We start from the raw sequence: 16,670 nt of genomic DNA on the forward strand, positions 1-16,670 counted from the left end.
TGTGGCTATCTCACTGAGAGACCTGATCATGAAGAGTTTTACATTCCTGGCTATTTTAAGCCTCACTAACCGTTCAAACGAGGTCGCCACATGGCATGCAGCTGTGGGAAGCAGCTGCTGCGGTTTGATTTCTAGTCAGTATGTCTTGACATTTCTTGTCAAGTGATTTCTAAAATTCCTTGTTTTTTTTTTTTTTTTTCTTTTTTTTTTTTTTCAGGTAACCAAGAACATTTTTTTTTCTTGAGGAATAAGGTATGACATCAGAGCTGTGCATCTGATAACCTGCTCCACACTGGAAACAGTTCCAGAATGCTGCTATACTTGATCTTAGCCAAATGGCCGAGAAGCGATCAGAACCTGCTAGAAAGGAACATTTATTTCACCTTTCAGGACCCAACTCTCTCTGCCCCAGAAATATCAGTTCTGGGGCCGAGAGACACTGCAGCAGCCCTCCCTGCAGTTTCTAAATGGAGCCCATCCTGGAGTCTCAGATGCCACAGAAGAAAGTAGAGAGAACTGGGCAGCATGCTGGGCTCCCTGGAGCTACCTTCAGTGACAGTGACAACAGCTAACACGAGGACAGGCAGGGTCACTCAGCCCGAGGAGAAACCGGACCAGAGAGCATGCTTCCTCCTGCTCTCTTGCCTACCTCCTCCCAAAACTCCCCACCTACTTGTCCTTCTCTCTAGGTCATTCAGCTATTTGTCTCCTCGTTCACCCTCATACACCTGTTTGCCATGATGGTTTTGCCTTTAGGCTTTTGCACATGCTATTCCCTGCCTGGAAGACCCTTGGTCTCTTTTCCAGATCAACTTCTATTTATTATTTTTTCCTCAATATTGGCATCACTTTTAGGAGCCTTTCCTGATCTTCCAAGAAAGGGTTAACTGCCCCTTTGACGTATATCCCCTATTAATGTACTTAACACATTGCATTGTAATCTCCTGTCTACTCATCTGATTTCCCCCCCAGATTGTAAACCTGGGCAGGGTCTGGGTTTTGTTCACTGTTTTATCCCCACTTCTGGCTCAGCACATAATAGCTCCTCTGTAAATATCAGCTCTATGTTGTTCCGAACTCAACAAGAACTCCCTCTCTTCTTTTCCCTCCAATATATTTCTTAGATTACATCAAATTATTTGCCCTTCAAATAGCCTCTAAGTCTTCTATTTTAAGGTAGCACATATCTATTCAAATAAAGTCCTTTGTCAGTTATGAGTTTGAAAAAATCTTCAAGTGTGCATTTATGTATGAAAATGTGGCACTACAGACTCCTAGATGGTGTCTGTGCCTAAGATTAATACCTAAATACAAAGTGAACATCTTAGCTGGATAACTGAAAGGAGCTAGAGACTCTTTATCTAGATCTTGGTACTTCCTCTTCATAAAGCCTTCTGTTTTTTGTGGGCTGGTAAGTATGGACCCCTATTTCCAAGGTATAGTTATTATTTTTTGAGACAGAATCTTGCTGTGTTGTACAGGCTGGGGTGCAGGTGCACAATCATGGCTCACCGCAGCCTCGACCTCCTGAGCTCCAGCAATTCTCCCGCTTCAGCTTCCCAAAGTGCTGGGACTACAGGCGTGAGCTACCGTGTCCAGCCAAGGCATAGCTACTCTTGACAAGGAGATAGAATAGGTTTCCAACCATGAAACATCTTCCATGGACCATCTGGAACTGTTTTTCATTTTCTTTCAAGAGAATCCTTCTTACAATAGAGAGGAAGTTTACAGTTACATAGAATCTCCACTAACATTCCTCCTCCCCAGCCCCAACCCTCTGCCTAAGCAGATAGGAACTAACACCAACAGCAGCAATGATCAGCCATTCCATACAGTGCTGCTTGGTTTCTCTACAACCACTTTTCATAAGACCACAGTGGGGTCTTTCTCCAGCCCACCATCACCAGCACACACCAAGTGTGAAGGGGGACAGCACATGCCTCTTGGAACTGCAAGGCAGGATTTGACCTGGGATTCAACTTTCTGCTTTAAAAATGGCCACATGAACAAGGTCACCATCCAGAGAGGGGACTTCAGAAGAACACTGACAGCATGTGAATCTGTGCCTGGCGCTGCCAAACCCACCCTGTATGCTGGCGAGAGGACTGGTTGACAGCAGCTAACCACAGTAAGGAGGAGTCCATGTGGCAGTCCAAGGAGTGTCCAGCCTGTTGAGGCACTGCCAGGCCCTGTGGACTGCAAGCCAAGGATGTGCTTTCTGTCCTCACTAACTTTAAATTCTAGAGATATTCTGACAGAGGGGCAGAGGCAAGACATTTCCTGCACTTGTCAAAGCTACATAAAAGTAGCCAGGTTTGGTGACTCACACCGATAATCCTAGCACTTTGGAAGGCTGAGATGGGAGGATCGCTTGAGCCCAGCAGTTTGAGACCAGCCTGGGCAACATAGTGAGACTCCGTCTATACTTAAAAAAAAAAAAAAAAAAAGCTGGGCATGGTGGTATGTGCCTGTAGTCCCAGCTACTCAGGAGGCTGAGGTGGGAGGATTGCTTAAGCCCAGGAGATCAAGTCTGTAGTGAGCTGTGACTGCGCTACTGCATTCTGGCCAGGGCAAAAGAGAGAGACTCTATCAAAACAAAACAAAACAACAAAAGCTACACAAAAGCAAAACAACTTTTTTTTTTTTTTTTTTTTGAGACAGAGTCTTGCTCTGTCTCCCACCTAGAGTGCAGTGGCGCGACCTTGGCTCACTGCATTCTCTGCCTCTTGGGCTCAAGCAATTCTCCTGCCTCAGCCTCCTGAGTAGCTGGGATTACAGGCGCCTGCCACCAGGCCTGGCTAATTTTTGTATTTTTCTTAGAGACAGGGTTTCACCATGTTGGCCAGGCTGGTCTCGAACTCCCGACCTTGTGATCCACTCACCTCAGCCTCTCAAACTGCTGGGATTACAGGCATGAGCCACGGCGCCTGGCTGACTTGATTCTTATGGTAGTAAAATTGGCCCATTTGGGTTCTACCCCACTTAAGGCTTGCCCTCTCCTGCCCTACTGGGCCAGTGGTTTTGGGGAAGAAGGTATCCAGTATCCTGATCAGAGGTGATGTCTAACCTCCTCTGCCCTTTGGAGAGCTGGTAGCAAGGCACTGAGGAATTACTGCATTCGGGTGGCAAAGGGTGAAATGGGTAGGAAGTGCATGGCAGAACTGGGAAGCTGGTTCCTCAGAACTGGGAAGTTGAGAGAAGCAGAGCCAGCCCTTGAGTAGAACTTAGGGGTGTGTGTGTGTGTGTGTGTGTGTGTCGGGGGAATTACTGGGAAGGGTAGTGTGTGATGCTGAATATGGCCTCCCACCCCCAAATACCCACATCCTAATCCCTGGAACCTGTGAATGTTACTTTACATGGCAAAAAAGTCTGCAGATGGGATTATGTAAGGCTGCTGAGATGGGGAGAGTATCCTGGATTATCCAGGTGGACCCTAGACGCAATCATAAGAGAGGCAGAGGGAGATTTGACACAGACAGGAGGAGGAGGAGGCAGTGTGACCCCGGAGGCACAGATCAGGGTGAAGCAGTCACAAACCAAGAGTGCCGGCAGCTCCCAGAGGCCGGAGGGGCCGAGGAGTGGATTCTCCCTGGAACCTCCAGAGGGAACAGGCCCTGCCCGACACCCTCGTTCTGGCCCAGTGAAATGAATGTGGACTGCTGGCCTTAATAACTGTGAGAAAAAAAACATGTCTGTGGTTTAAAGCCACCAAATCTGTGGTAATTTGCTGCAGCAGCAATAGGAAACTGACATAGATAGGTAGATGGTGTCCTCGGATGAGACTTCTGATTTACTTCCCGTAGTCATTAGTGGGACTCCTAAGTGAGAAGAACAAGTGTTGCACGTCATTACGTGCAATGTGCAGGAGCAGCATCAAAATTCTGCACGTACACACACACACACACACACACACACCAACCCACCCCTCAGTTGGATCTGAATCTGCGTCTGTTTTTAACTAGCTTGTACTGGAATAGGGAGCTGTGAATTGAGCAGGAGAATCATGAGACAAGCTGTCCCAGGTAGTCTGGCGGGGTCTCAGAAGGCATCACAGAACATAGCAGAGGCTATAGCAGGAAGCAGGTGAGGTGTCCCTCCAGAGACGTGAGCTGCCTGGACACAGAGGAGGTAAGAAACCCACCAGAAAAGGGGTGGGTGGGGAGGGCAGGACCTGTTTTGCAGTTGTAAGTTGCTCTCTTAAGAAGAATACAGAGTAAGGGATGCTAGACCCTTTCCTGTTCCATCTGAAAACACTTTCCACGGGGGTAAACTCTGTAATCATGTGTGTGTGTGTGTGTGTGTGTGTGTGTGTGTGTGTGTTGTGTGTGTGTATAATGTAGGGGCAATGAGCTGCTGGGTGTGCTTTGTGGATGTGGCCAGGATGGGCTCAGGGGGTGCTGCTTTCAGGTGGGTGAGACTCACATGGACATATGTGGATATGCGGGTGGGCAGGTCCCTTTTGCTTAAGGAATGGCATCAGACCCAGGATGCTAATGTGTTTCTATGGGCTGTCTGAGAGAAGACAGGGAAGGGGCACGGGTGGTGAGAGATTTCCCGGATGAGACATGGACACTCCTCTCCACGATCATGGCTGCTTTCCAAGAGGCTCTCCAGGGACAGCGCTCCTCACTGGGGGGGAGGCCCCGTGCTGACTCCCAAAGCGTAAGCAAACACGGGGAGCCGGGCAGTCTTCCCACTGTGCATGGGCTCCACAACCTCAAAGGCTCCCAGCTGTATCTCCACTTCAACAATAGTGTTTTAAACTCCTTGGTTCATTACCAGTCTGCATCACTTATTCAGCATTCATAAGGTATACAGCACTAGACGAGGTTTCGTGGAGCTCTGTGGTAAAAGTAGATGGCAGAGTCTCAGTTCTCCAGGGACAATGAGACAAATATAAATTAAAAAACATAGGTGACAGTTATCTAAGGCATGTGACACCAAGAACAGGCAAGGGAGCCAGATCTGTGTTCATCCTGCCGCTCTATTACACTCTATCTGTGGTCTTGGGAAAATCACAGAACCTCTCTAAGCCTTTTTGTCCATCTATAAAATAGGCTTAATACATTTAAAAATGGCTTAGAAGATTGTGAGAATTAAATGAGATAATGTATGTGAAAGCCCCTTTAAAACTATAATAATTGCATCTCAACAAATGCTGTAATGTACAACATAAGGAAATTTAAAAAAATTACATGATGAGAAAAAAATACAGACTAAGTGCTAGTCTAATTCCAAGAATGTAATAATTTCATTGTGATGCATCAGGACACTGGGACAAGAATGAAAGAGATCACTCAAGACAAAAGAAAGGCTGAGCACAGTAGCTCACGCCTGTAATCCCTGCACTTTGGGAGGCCGAGGTGGGAGGATCACTTGAGTCCAGGAGTTTGAGATTAGCCTGGGCTACGTGTTGAAATCCCATCACTATATGAAATGCAAAAATCAGCCAGAGGTGGTGGTGCATGCCTGCAGTCCCAGCTACTCAGGAGGCTGAGGTGGGAGGATCTTTTGAGCCTAGGAGTTTGAGGTTGCAGTGAGCTATGATCATGCCACTGCACCCCAGCCTGGGCAACAGAGTGAGACCCTGTTGCTAAAAATAATTTTTTTTTTTTTTTAAATAAAAGAGCATCTCATCATTGAGTATAATTAACATTGGTTTTTGTCTGCTCCCTTCTTTTAGTTCTCTGTCCTCACTCCCTTTGGAGAACTGGTCCTCCCTCACTGCAACCCTGGGTGGTGCTGCCCATCATAGGCCGACACTCCCCAGCCGTGAGGATGGGCGTGTGATCTACCAATCCCAGGACCCTGCTCCCTCGCCTCCGTGCCTTGGCCTGGGTACAGGGCATGAGAACCAAATTGGGCCAACCAGAGACTTTTGTTGGGATTCATATATTTTGAAGTCAGAAAGGCTTTCTCTTTCAGGATGCTAAGCTGACATAATGGAAGTCTGGAGCTGCCTGTGGCCAAGATTTCCCCTGTGTAGAAGTCTATAGTCGGACTAAATGTGGCCAGCACACAGAGACTGAGGAGAGTGGAGAAAGAGAGCTGGGTTGGGAGAAGAAAAGGGGATCTTGATGGTGATCACGTCCTTGGTTCTAGTGCTTAAAGTCCCTAGGGTCCTGCAACTCTCTTGAGTTCCTTCTAGGACATTCAATTTTGGGTTTAAATTGGTCACTTCATCAGAAAGAGTTCTGATTTATATAGTAAGCTTACTCTGCAATACCAAATAAAACTTGATGGAAGGCAAATAAGAATGTTGTTGGAAAAAGATTCTATAAAGGTCATTGCTTTTCCTGAAAAAATGGCATCAGCTCCGCATTTAGAGACATGAATCCCCAATTTTCTAAACCTGGCTCAAGGCATTAACCTTCTGTGTGCATCAAACAAAAATGGCCATGTGCATGCATAATGATGGATAGTGGAGAAGCATTCAGTGAAGGTTTGGCTAGATTATTCTAACACCTGAAAGCATGATCAGCATGGGGAAGTACATTCAAAATATATATAGGCAATCATGCTGAAATGTAGAGAAAAGTGATTGGGACAACATTTAAGCTTCTAGAGTATTATGTGTTACTTTTTATGTTCAATATTGTTTGCTTACAGAGCTGGAAAATTTCATGTCTCAACACTAATATCAGGAATCATACAATGGCACTCACTCTTAATGGCTATGTCATCATCTGGCTGCAAACCACCATGACCAAGTAGCCAGTCTGTTGGGAAGTGGCAGCTAATCCATTGTGCTACAGGATGAGGACATTCTCAAGGTCCTGCACTGTGCCATCCCTGCCTCCAATGTGGCTGCTGAGAATTCAACTGACAATTTCCAATTTAAGTGGTGAGAAGGCAGTTCTTTAAAACAAGTATCAGACCAAGGAAGGATAAAAACAGTCCCCTCTGTGATTGTTTTCTGATTTCCACCTTTCTTTTACCTTTCAACAAGAAATGATCTGCTTTCTTTTGAACTTCTACACAAGTTTATATCTGCCGCCTCAAGTAGGCTTAGTCAATGACACCAATTCAGAAATTAAAATATTCCTTGTAGCAGAATAAACAGTGTACTGCCAACGTCTCATGGTGACCCATGGCATTAAAAGAGGTGCCCTTAGTGGGGTATCTGTACTCATCTAAGAAGCAAAAATGAGGGAATATTAAAAGTAGAAGAAGGGGCTGAGCACGGTGGCTCACGCCTGTAATCCCAGCACTTTGGGGGGCCGAGGTGGGTGGATCACGAGGTCAGGAGATCGAGACTATCCTGGCTAACACGGTGAAACCCTGTCTCTCTAAAATACAAAAAAATGGCCAGGCGCGGTGGCGGGCGCCTGTAGTCCCAGCTACACGGGAGGCTGAGGCAGGAGAATGGTGTGAACCTGGGGGGTGGAGCTTGCAGTGAGCTGAGATCACGCCACTGCATTCCAGCCTGGGCGACAGAGCGAGACTCCATCTCAAAACAAAAACAAAAACAAAACAAAAAAATTAGCCGGGAGTGGTGGTGGGCACCTGTATTCCCAGCTACTCGGGAGGCTGAGGCAGGAGAATGGCATGAACCCAGGAGGCGGAGCTTGCAGTAAGCCAAGATTGCGCCACCACACTCTAGCCTGGGTGACAGAGTGAGACTTCTTCTCAAAAAAAAAAAAAAAAAAGTAGAAGGTGGCTAGTATTGGGTAGATAGTCTCACTAAAAACTCTATGTAGGTCTTAAGAGTGCACGAGGCTGATATGCCCATTTTACCATAGCAGGGCTGAGTCCCTCCACTCCCATTGTTTGGTGCAAAACAACTCTATTTGGCTTTATCTACACTAAGGTTATTTTGTTTGGTGGTTACAAAATGAATAACAGCAGGTCCTCTTCAAGAAGCCGGACTTGATCATCCCATCGTGCTTCCCTGGGTTTTCCAAATCACTGAATTCTGTCAATAGTTGGTTTTCTGCCAACTATTGAATAAGATCATGATGGCTTTCAAGGCACAGTGTGTTCTGGTCTTCCTACTCTTTTACCATTCCTTTTGTCTCCTCTACCCTCTTCTTCCATTCGCAGGACTTCAGGTAATTCTCTATATATTTTTTAGATCTATGGCAAAATGAAACTTTATTTTGTAAATTGATACTCAGGTAATGCCATATGCTGATAACTCCCAAATCTATACCTCTAGCCCATTTTAACTCCAAACCTTATATTCAGCTGCCTCTTAGATATTTGCACTTGGATAAGAGACAGCTGGGTTCACTGGCCACCCATCACCCAAGCCAGAAGTCTGAGGACCCTCCATGATGTCACCTCCCTCCCACTCCACAGCGATCCATCACCACATCCTGAAGATTTTACCTCCTAAACCTGTTCCAAACCCACTTCTCTTCTTTCCTCCCTTACTACCACTTCACTACTCAGACTCATCAGATCTCACCTGAAGCATTTTAACAGCTGCTGCCTGCCATCCACTCTTCAAGCTGCAACCAGAATGATCTTACTAAAGCACATGTCTCTAAGCCACAAGCCTGATTTCGTGCTTGAAACTCTCTATTAGCTCCTCAATTCTCTCAGGAAAAAGACCAAGCTCCTCTGGGTGTCTTTGTGATCCGCTGACCTCTCGAGCTCCCAGGCCTCCTGCTCCTTCCCAGCTCTCTAGGCTCCAGCCCTACTCAACCGTTTTCAGGTCCACCATGTGCTGGGCTCTCTGCTCCCTCCTGGCTTTCATACTTGCTCTTCCATTGGATAACACACACTTTCTTCTTTGCCCATACCCTATTTGAAGTTATCCTAAAAAAATCTGAAGTGTTACAAATATTTATTATAAGGATGCTTCATCATAGCATAAATTACAATAAAAAATGGGAAATTATCAAAATGCCCAATAAACAAAAATTTTTAAATGACTGCTTAAAGTTTTCTGTTAACAGGAAATTACTTGTAGTATATTAAAGGAGAAAATCAACCTGCTTTCTATTATAACTTCATAGCTACTTAAATAGGATAGTAATAGTAATTTCTGCATGGCAAAATTATAGGTGACTTAAATTTTTTCTTTATAATTTTATTTAAGTTTTCCAATATTTCCCCATCCATATGCCATAATTACTTTTATTACTTTTTAAAAATTAATTAATTAATTTAGAGATGGGGTCTCTCCCTGTTACCTAGGCTGGAGTGCAGTGGTGTGATCATAGCTCACTGCAGCATTGAATTCCTGGGCTCAAGCGATTCTCCTGCCTGCCTCATTCTCCTGAGTATCTGCAACTACAGGCATGTGCCACCATGCCCACCTAATTTTTTAATTTCTTATTTTCACAGAGATAAGGTCTTGCTATGTTGCCCAGGCTGGTCTTGAAGTCCTGGCCTCAGCGATTCTCCCATCTGAGCTTCATAAAGTGTTGGGTTTACAGGTATGAGCCGCTGCACCCAGCTGGAAAAATATATTTTAAAAGAAGAACATCCCTAAGCAAGGTAATGAGGGCATATATAGACATACAGCAAAGATTCTGTTTCTCAAGGAGGAATGTTTTATTTGGAAAGTTTAAATCCTTAATGGGGATGAGATCTAGAGGCTTATCAGTGAGTCCTATAATAGTCTGTTGCAAAGGGTGAAGTACAAAAAACAGCTGAAGAGGGTGGTGGAAGCTTCTGCTGATGCTTCTCTGACAAATGCTGGGGCTAATATTAATTCCTTGCTTTTGGGACGTGTGCTTCCATTACTGAAGAAATTCCCCCTTTTTTTTCTTTACACCCTGTAGATATGAGACCAGCTGGAGGGCCACAAGAAGGAATGGAATTGAGTGAGCAAAGTACGGTTAAATAAATCTTAAAAACCCCCAGCTGCTGTGCTTCAGTCAACAGGGAACAAGAGGTGCCATTTTAGTCAATCTGTGCCCAACTACCTATAGAGAATGGAAAGTTAACACACAAATGTTTTGTTATTTAGAAAAATGAAAATCATTCAGCTAAGTCCATACAGATGTATCTAGTGGCCAGTTGTGAGAAGTCAGTCTTTGCAAAGTCACACAAGACATTTGGTGTGGACCTGAGAATATTAAATTTAAGGACAGTTTCCCACCAAATCAAGCATGTATGCTATTTCCATTACAGGTTCTTTTTCAGTCTTTTTTTTTTTTTGAGACAGAGTCTGGCTCTGTCGCCCGGGCTGGAGTGCAGTGGCCGGATCTCAGCTCACTGCAAGCTCCGCCTCCCGGGTTTACGCCATTCTCCTGCCTCAGCCTCCCGAGTAGCTGGGACTACAGGCGCCCGCCACCATACCCGGCTAATTTTTTGTATTTTTAGTAGAGACGGGGTTTCACCGTGTTAGCCAGGATGGTCTCGATCTCCTGACCTCGTGATCCGCCCGTCTCGGCCTCCCAAAGTGCTGGGATTACAGGCTTGAGCCACCGCGCCCGGCCTCTTTTTCAGTCTTAATTAAATTAGAGTTTAATCTGTAAACTGTTAGAAGTGAATGGCATACTTTGGGAAAATGAGGCCATACTTTTAGCTTATGCAAAAATATTTTAAAGCATAAAACTGAAAATGCAGCATCTTTTGCTCACTTAAGTATAATTACAGATTAAATTTTCACTTTATGACCTAGTACATAGCACTTGCAAAGTAAACCATGTAATAATATTTAAAAACACACTCTTTGAAACGTAGGTTTCAATCTCTTTGAAGAGAGATTCAATACATTTGAAGAGAGAAACAATATATTGTACTTATATAATACTTATACAAAACTCAACAGCATTTAGATAATATCTTTGAGGATCTCAGGGTGTTTTCCCTGCAGAAATAAGACTGTAGTAACGTGAGGGAGAAGGGCAAATTTCTTTCTTAAGCTTAACTCTATTCCTGCAGAGAGTGTTTGTACTCAAAGCCATGAGAGGCAGAGCATAGTTGCAGACTGGGAGAGTGCAGACAGAGAAGAGTTATGGGTCTCCCAGGATACAGACTCTTTTTTGTTGTTGTTTTTTTTTTGAGATGAAGTCTCGCTCTGTTGCCCAGGCTGGAGTGCAGTAGTATGATTTTGGCTCACTGCAGCCTCCGCCTCCTGGGTTCAAGCGATTCTCTTGTCTCAGCCTCCAGAGTAGCTGGGATTACAGGTGCACGCCACCATATCTAGCTAATCTTTGTATTTTTAGTAGAGACAGGGTTTCACCATGTTGGCCAGGCTGGTCTCGAACTCCTGACCTCAAGTGATCCACCTGCCTTGGCCTCCCAAAGTGCTGGGATTGCAGGCATGAGCCACCGTGCCTAGCCCCAGGATACACACTCTAACTTCTATTATTTTCTAGGTCTAAAAAAGGAAACGTATATTAAATCACAAGTCATATCTTGAAGAGGGAAAACAAAAAGAAGATTCTATTATATCAGGTCATTTTAAACTCAAAACACAACTTTTATTATCATGGCCGAATGAGTGGTTCTTACTGGTTTAGATATTAAAATGAATCATAAATATGGCTGTTTGGCTTATATGAGTGATAGATCTTACATGCTGGCTTAAATTCCTAAATTTTCAAGAGGATAAATCTAAAGACAATGCCAATGATTAATTTCCCAGAATTAGATTTGAGCTGGGAAATTAGTGATAGTATGAATAAAGAAATATTATTATGCATTATATTTTTCATTTTAAAGTTTGAAATTATTTCTTAGAATCTGATCTGGGTCACATGTATAGAATTTTCCATCTGATACCCTTAAACCCTGGCAACATTCCAACAATTGTTACTGATTCCTTGTAAGCTTTATCACCCAGGATTTCATTTTGGTGGTTAGGAAAAAAAGTTCCATGAATCGCATCCTTTCACAGTTAGAAATCCAAGGGTTCACACTTCTTGTCAGCAGGAAGTGGAGGTTGCGAAGAGTTCTATTTTTGGAGTTGAAAGGCCACCTTTGACCCAGAAATTGTGTGGTTGGATGAAACACATTTCTCTGTTCTGTCTTACTTGATTTGCCCAAGGAATGGAGAAACGTACGAGTGCAACTTCAGCAGACTTCCTTCCTCCTAGGGCCGGAAGATGACCCATATTCATGACATCTAAAGAATTTTATATTTTCAAGTGTGTTTTTCAGTCCTGTGTGGCCCATGTTACAGTCATTTCAGTTTAGAGTATTCAAAACCTTCCAAATTGAAATATTCATAGCGTCCCAATATATGAGGGCCAGGATTTATTCTTCTAGATCAAGGGTTGGCAAACTAAGACCCAGGACCGAATCTGGTTGTCTGTTTTTGTAAATAAAATTTTACTGGAACACAGTCATGTCCATTCATTTCCATATTGTCCATGGCTGCTTTTGTGACACAATGGAAAAGCTGAATACTTGTAACAGGAACCATATGGTCTGCAAAGCCTAAGATATTTATTATCTGGCTCTTTACAGAAAAAAGTTTGCTGACTCCGGGTTTAGATGATAAGGAATTAAAGAGAAGGTCTACAGATAGAGTGATGTCAAAGAGCAGGGGCTACACATGCCAGTATCATAAATGTTTAGTTTTTAGGGTCTAATTGCTTTTTATAATTAGCCTGAGACTTGACAAACAACATTTAAAGACTGACAAACAACATTTAAAGACTCCAATTATGAAATGACCAGTTTGAACTGAGGGTTGGCCATTAGCATAGCGGTCCATAGAGAGAGAAATGAATCCATGAGAAGGAAATGTAAACCTAGTATACTACCTGGCTCTGAAGGAAACAATGCTTGTAAAATCATAGTAATATAAATGTCAGCTATTGGGGTTTTGGCTTTAGAATCAATCACCAAAGTGGAAAACAATATAAATATTAATATTAACAATGTAAAAAAGTAAAGCTATAGTTGTCAAAAGTTCAGAGAGAGACAGGGAACAGTAAGGAGAAAATCTGGGCCACTTACGTGGTGAGTCAAGGGGGTCTGAAGTTGATGGAGCATGAAAAAAAATTCTTGTATTTTTTTTATTTCACTGTTTCCAAGGCCCCATTTTTTTCAACCCGTAATGTCTTTGAACTGGGAAGCTCCTTACTCTTCATGATACTGCGGAAGTATAATTGGCAGTCCTGTTTTTCCTTAGTGGAATAGAAAATAATGGTGCATCTTATAGTAGATGGTTTCTTAGATTTGATGATTACAGTATTTTGAGTTGCAACAGTAACTGACAGTAAGCTAAAGATAATGGAAAAACTAGTAAAAATTGGGAGGGAGTAGCCAAAGGCATCTAAGTAAAATAAATCTTTTTTTTTTTTTTTTTTAGAGATAGCATCTAGCTCTGTTGCTCAGGCTGGAGTACAGTGGCATGATCATAGCTCACTGTAACCTTGAGCTCCTGGGCTCAAGTGATCCTTCTGCCTTAGATTCCTGAGTAGCTGGGACTACAGGTATGCAACACTGCACCTGGATAATTATTATTATTATTTTTCATAGAGATGGGGTCTTGCTGTGTTGTCCAGGCTGGTCTTGAACTCCTGGACTCAAGAGATCCTTGAGGCTTGGTCTCCAAAAGCGTTGGGATTATAGGCATGAGCCACCATGCCTGCCCTAAACTACCATCTTTTATAGTCAAAGGTCAACAGATGATGTCCACATGTATGTTCATTGCAGCACTATTCACAATAGCAAAGACATGGAATCAACCCAAATGATCATCAATGATAGACCGGATAAAGAAAATGTGATACATATACACCATGGAATACTATGCAGCCATAAAAACAAATGAGATCATGTCCTTTGCAGGAACAAGGATGGAACTGGAACCCATAATCCTCAGCAAACTCACACAGGAACAGAAAACCAAACACCACACGTTCTCACTCATAAATGAGAGCTGAACAATGAGAACACGTGGACACAGGGAGGGGAACATCACACACAAGAGGCCAGTTGTGGGTGGGGGTTGGGGGAGAGAGAGAGAGTCAGGATAAATAGCTAATGCATGCTGGGCTTAATACTTAGGTGATAGGTTGATAGGTGCAGCAAACTACCATGGCACATGTTTACCTATGTAACAAACCTGCACATCCCAGAACTTAAAATAAATAAATAAATAAATAAAATAGATGATGTTCAAATATGATTTTTTTTAAAGGCCTGGCCCTGTGGCTCATGCCTATAATCCCAGCACTTTGGGAGGCCAAGGCAGGAGCATCGTTTGAGCCCAGGTGTTCAAGACCAGACTAGGTGACATAGGAAGACCCTGTCTCCACACACACACACACACACACACACACACAGAGCAGCAGCAGCATGTTGTTTATCTTTTCATTTAAAACCTTTTCACTTTGATTTTTAAAAAAACCATATTGTATTAGTTTCTTATGGCTGCTGTACAAAATTACCATAAACTTAGCGGCTTAAAACAACAGGAAATTACTTTTTCACAGTTCTGGAGGCCAGAAGTCTGAAATCCAAGTGCGGGCAGGGCCATGTTTTCTCCAGAGCCTCTAGGGTTCTGTCTTTTCCAGCTTCGGGTGGCTGCCAGCACTCCTTGACTTGTGGCTTCATCATTGTAGTCTCTGCCTCTGTCTTCCCACTGCCTTCTCTGTGAGTATTAAATGTCCCTCTACCTTTCTTTTATAAGGATTTATTAGTGCCACGTAGGGCCCACCTGAATAATCCAGGATAATCTAATTTTGAGATTCTTATTAAATCTGCAAAGAGCCTTTTTCCAAATAAGATAATATTCACAGGTTCTAAGGATTAGAACATGAACATCTCTTTGGGAATCATCATTAGCCTGCCACACATGTATAAGCATTAGTTTGATTTTTAAAAATTAAAAGTTTTAGGTCATTCTACAACTTTAAGTCCTTCAGTCGCTTTCCATAACTCACAGAATCAAGTTCAAATAATGTTATTGGTTAAAAATATGGTCTCTAAACCAAAAGCACAAGCAACAAAAGAAAAAATAGATGAACTAAATTTTGTCAAAATAAAAAACGTTTGTGCTTCAAAGGATACCATCAAGAAAAAGAAAAGAGGCTGGGCGCGGTGGCTCATGCCTGTAATCCTAGCACTTTGGGAGGCTGAGGCAGGCGGATCATCTGAGGTCAGTAGTTCAAAACCAATCTGCCAACATGATGAAACCCTGTCTCTACTAAAAGTACAAAAATTAACCAGGTGTAGTAATCCCAACTACTCGGGAGGAGACTGAGGCAGGAGAATTGCTTGAACCCGGGGGGCAGAGGTTGTGGTGAGTCGAGATCATGGCACTGTACTCCAGCCTAGGTGACAGAGAGAGACTCTGTCTCAAAAAAAAAAAAAAAAAAAAAAAAAAAAAAAGGAAAGTGAAAAAACCCACAGAATAGAAAAAAACTTTGCAAATCATGTATCTGATAAATAACTTGTATCTAGACTACATAACGAACTCTTAGAACTCAATAATAAAAAGACAGCCCAATTGAAAAGCAGACAAAGGATCTAAACAGATATTTTTAAAAGAAGATATACAAATAGCCAATAAGCACATGAAAATGTGCTCTACACCATTAGTCATCAGGGAAATGTAAATCAAAACTACACTGAGATACCTTTTCATATCAATTAGGATGACTATAATCAAAAAGACAGATAATGGCCATGCATGGTGGCTCACGCCTATAATCCCAGCACTTTGGGAGGCTGAGGTGGGTGGATCACTTGTGGTCAGGAGTTCGAGACCAGCCTGGCCAACATGGTGAAACCCCGTCTCTACTAAAAACACAAAAATTAACTGGGCGTGGTGGTATGGGCCTGTAATCCCAGCTACTCGGGAGGCTGAGGCAGGAGAATTGCTTGAACCTGTAAGGCAGAGGTTGCAGTGAGCCAAGATTGTGCCACTACATTCCAGCCTAGGTGACAGAGTGACTCTATCTCAAAAAAAAAAAAAAAAGACAGTAAGTGCTGGCAAGGAATGGAGAAAGGAGAAGCTTCATACGCTGCTGGTAGAAATATAAAGTGGTCACCTGCTTTGGAAAATGGTTTGGGAGTTTCTCAAAAAGTTAAAGATGTAGTTTACTATATGATTCAAAAATTTAACTCAAGAAAAATGAAATCATGTCCATACAAAAACTTATATCCACAAGTTCAAAGCAGCATTATTCATAATAGCCAAAAAGTGGAGACGACTGAAATGTTTACCCACTGACAGACAGGTGAACATAATGTGCTCTATCGATACGGTGGAATATTATTTGGCAATAAAAGAGAATGAAGTCCTGATTCATGCTACAACATAGCTGAACCTTGCAAATGTTATGCCAAGTGGAAGAAGCTGGTCACAAAGGACCACGTATTATATAATCCTGTTGACATGAAATGTCCAGTGTAGGCAAAGCTACAGGGGCAAAAAATAGATTAGCGATTGCCTAGAGTTGGGTGGGAACTTTCAGAGAATGGGGGTGACTGCCAAAGGGTTTCCATTTATGATAATTATTTCTAAATTGATTATGGTGATAGTTGCACAACTCTGAATATACTAGAAACCTTTGAATTGCATACTTTAAGTGAGTGAATTGTATGGCATGTGAATTTATATCACAATAAAGCTCTTTAGATAGTTAGCCAGAAAGTATCTAGAATCAGAGAGTGGTCCAGTCCCAGCTCCGAGAGAATGTGCAGGTGGATGAAAGCAAAAATCCGTGTAAAACTTTTGCATAGGACCTGGCACGCAGTAGGTACTCGATGTGTGCACTCTTACTATTCACCTGGCATTTGAAGCTTCC

The 16,670-nt window shown here is 43.0% G+C and overlaps 1 protein-coding gene and 1 long non-coding RNA gene across 7 annotated transcripts in view; one reads left to right on the forward strand and one right to left on the reverse strand.

Annotated features, from left to right (window-relative positions):
• Positions 1–16,670, reverse strand: part of MYO1D (myosin ID) — a 379,527-nt gene that overhangs the window by 33,280 nt on the left and 329,577 nt on the right. The gene's annotated exons all lie outside the window — the stretch shown is intronic.
• The window catches only part of LOC144335435 (uncharacterized), a 145,270-nt gene continuing 132,665 nt past the window's right edge, over positions 4,066–16,670 (forward strand). Inside the window, exon 1 of the long non-coding RNA XR_013406289.1 lies at positions 4,066–4,128. This is a non-coding gene — a long non-coding RNA (uncharacterized LOC144335435). The remainder of the gene's footprint in view (positions 4,129–16,670) is intronic.

This window comes from Macaca mulatta, chromosome 16, assembly GCF_049350105.2.
Source record: "Macaca mulatta isolate MMU2019108-1 chromosome 16, T2T-MMU8v2.0, whole genome shotgun sequence".
Taxonomy (NCBI): Eukaryota; Metazoa; Chordata; class Mammalia; order Primates; family Cercopithecidae; genus Macaca; species Macaca mulatta.